The sequence below is a fragment of the Nanorana parkeri genome, unplaced genomic scaffold (assembly GCF_000935625.1).
Source record: "Nanorana parkeri isolate BGI_ZX_2015 unplaced genomic scaffold, ASM93562v1 scaffold2576, whole genome shotgun sequence".
In the NCBI taxonomy this organism is placed as follows: Eukaryota; Metazoa; Chordata; class Amphibia; order Anura; family Dicroglossidae; genus Nanorana; species Nanorana parkeri.
Window position 1 is genome coordinate 61,858 of NW_017308844.1, and position 3,459 is coordinate 65,316.

The 3,459-nt window shown below is 51.1% G+C and overlaps 1 protein-coding gene across 1 annotated transcript in view; it reads right to left on the reverse strand.

Moving 5' to 3' along the window:
- The window catches only part of LOC108801951 (caveolin-3-like), a 4,846-nt gene that overhangs the window by 507 nt on the left and 880 nt on the right, over positions 1 to 3,459 (reverse strand). The window lies entirely within an intron of this gene.

Here is a 3,459-nt window from a genome sequence, read left to right on the forward strand (position 1 = left end):
GCAAAGCGAGGAAACAGGTTTGAGTTGGGTTTTCATTTATTGTATCTTCCCGATAATGCCGCCGGAGACTCGATGTATCGGAATATTACGATTCTCATTACGCGTTTCCTTATCTACCGGAGCAGCGGACGGAAACGCGTTAACACAGGGATCTTTGTCTATCGGTGATGACATTTCATTCACATCAATAAGAGCCGGTGTCCCCTCCATGGGTGTCACAGCTCCCCCGCAGGCGGCCTCATATAATTATTATTGGTGAGAACCGACGGCGTGACCTTTCCGGCCACACTAAAGATTCATTAGCCCAGAAAAACATCCCGATTCATGAAAGTAATTGTTACAGATCGGGATCTAATTCTGGGGGTGGGGGGGCGCTGATGGACAGATGCGTCCCCGTGGGAGGGGGGGGGGGGTTATACGTGCCGAGACGCCTGCCTCATTCTGCTGTGACAGGTTCTCTTTAGTTTAATGTTCACGCTGTTCCTTCTATTCACGAGAACACAATCAGATAAACCGGATACGTTGTAAACATAAAGTAGTAACTATGTAACACTCACATAACGCATGCAATGCATCCTCCCCTCCGCAGAAGTAATACAATGTTACAAATACACAGAGGGGTCTATTTACGAACAACGTTACCCCGGGTGAATCTCTGTGAACATTCGTTCCGTGTGAATAGATGCAAAAAAAAAAGCAAAGCTGCCGAAGGGAAGTGCCCCCAACTACATTCGGCTCCTCCCTCTGTCTGTAGAGGAGTAGCGGCGTCCATCCTGGAGAGAAACTGCTTCTGGTTCTGAGGCCTGCGATCGCGCCTCATGCACCAGCCAGGCCCGCCCCCCATCCTCTGCGCCGGAAACGAGGCCTGGGACGCAAAGGCCCGCGGCGCCCGGAAGTGCGTCACCCGAACACGGAAGCGACCCAATCGGCCGTGGAGTAACTCCCGGAGCCCCCAGACCAGCGGCGCCTGACTACTAGCCCTCCGGTGCGAGGGCTCAGCCAAGGGGGTAGCGCAGTTCCGGTACTGGCCCTTCCCGGGCACTGACAGAGACGGAGGACCTGGTGCGGAATCAACTACGGCAAGTGGAGCGCACCAGTGGCCCATAGGGTTGCCACCTGTACGGGATTCACCCGGACAGTCCGGGTTTTGAAAGCTGTGTCCGGGTTTCATGGCAGCAGAGACCCGGACACATGATGTCATGGAAACAAGGGCAACCAAAATTAAGATAGGGGCTACTGGCCCCCCCACTGAAAATAATCTTGACTGTGATATTTAGATATGAATGGGCGGCGCTATTTACATATGAATAAGCCGCAACTCATTCTCCCCAAAAAATCTCTGCGTCGCTAGAGTGTTCGGGTTTCATTGAAAGAAAAGGTGGCAACCCTAGTGGCCCATTAAGGTAACAATGCCATGAAAAACCCGAGCGGTACACCTCCCCCTGGCCCCCTCGTCGTTCCGGTGACATGCTCCCCCCTGACGGAGGAAACACGAAAAAACTAGGAGGAGCTAGGAGAGAGGCGGGCCTTTTGAAACAACTGAGGGTGACGTGTTTCCTAATGAAAGGGGTGGAGCCTATCTCTCACAAGCTGTTCTGGAGGGCGAAAGGGAAACGAACATTCTTAGGGGGTTATTCACAAAGCTGCCGAAGGGAAGTCAGCCCAACTACATTCGGCTCCTCCCCCCTGGCTTGTGCGGCTCATTTCCGTCATACATCGGCGGCACATCGGCTGAGCCAAAGTGCAGAGGGGCTTCGGCTCAGCCAATCCAACATCTGGATGGGCTGAGCGGAAGCTCCGGCAGCTCCCTCGCTGCCGTTCTCTCTTATTCACATTGGGGCCCGAACGGCAAAGAGTGGATAGCGGCATTCAGCTCGGCTATTCTGCTCGGTAGCTAATAGTTAAAAAAAGTAGAAAAAACATTGTACAAAAATATTTTTTAAAATGTAAATAAAGATTTAAAATAAAAATAAAAAAATGGGCGGAGCTGGCAGTGACAGCTTGCTCCGCCCCAACTGTTTCCTATTGGCCGGCAGCTGCTAGAATCTTCTAGCAGGTCCCGGGCCAATGAATAACAACTGGGCGGAGCCGGTCGTGACGTTTCGGCCGGTTCCACCCAGTTGTTATTGTTTAATGGCAGATCAGAGTCCCCCGGGTAATTTGGGGACGCTCATCTGTCATTACAACTGGGCGGAGCCAACCGAGAGATCACGGCTGGCTCTGCCCCAGCTGTCATTTGCGGGGCGAAAGGCCGGCCATTGACCCCGCTTTGGGTGTCACTTCAGTTCAGTCGAGCCAAAACATATGCCTTCAGCTCGGCTGAGCCGCTCGGCCGCTGTGGGGGGCTATAGTGAATATAGTGAATAGCCCGTACAGCAGCCCTTTGATTCAACCGAACCGAAGGACTCCGGCAGGAGAAGAGAGCCAAAGGATTAGCCGAAGCTACGGCTGGAACCTTCGTCTCCTCTGTGAATAACCCGCTTAGTATATTAGCTTTACAAGTCGAATGTAATCTTAAAGGAGAACTATGGGGTCAGTGTTTTCGCCATAGTTCTCCTTAGGGTAACGGGAGGACACAAACTAGCGTCCTCCCCAGGGCCGGCCTTAGGCCTTTAGGCGCCCTGTGCGAGAAAGCTTTACAAGCCACTAGATGGCAATGAGGAGCATTCAAAATACATTCCTATGCACCTCAGCTCCATCTAGTGGCCATTATGTAGTGTTACATTCAACTTGTAAAGAAAATTGTTTATTTATAGAGCGTCCAACAGTTTGCGCAGCACTTTACATTATAAGGAAGACATTACGGGTACAATACAAATCAAGACACGACGGTAGAGAGAAGTCCTAAGAATCACAGTTTTTGTATCTATTCACACAGAACGAACGTTCACACAGATTCACGTGGTGAATGGCTCAGCAGATTGTTTATAAATAGACCCCCGCGGTGTATAATATCAGTGAGCAGTCCCCCTTACAAATGACGTGAGGACTGTGATAAGGAAAGAGGACCGCTCTCTGATGTTCTGTAGATTGGGACACTGTTGATTCTATACACATGATGTAACGTTGTATCCCTTGTCACTGGGGGGAGGGGGAGGGGGGTATTAAACATTTGTGTGCTGCGAATGTCGGCTCAGCGCAGTTATTATTTCATGATTACAACATATCAGTAATGTAAAAATATTCCAAATAAATTGATACTAAACATTGTGTCCTGACAGAACATTCCAACCATTAGCGCCTCATTCGCACTAGAATCGGCCCGTACAGCTCCGGTGCTGCGTGCTCGGCCGTATGGGGCAGCTCCCGGGAAGCACAGGTGCTGCGTGTGATTAGTACGCAGCCCCACGTCCTTCTCTATGGGACTACACGGGCCGATTCTAGTGCGAATCAGGGCTTAGAAGTCGTACATACAAATCAGACGGGGAAGAGCGGCGGGTTTGGTGACCTCGGAACCAG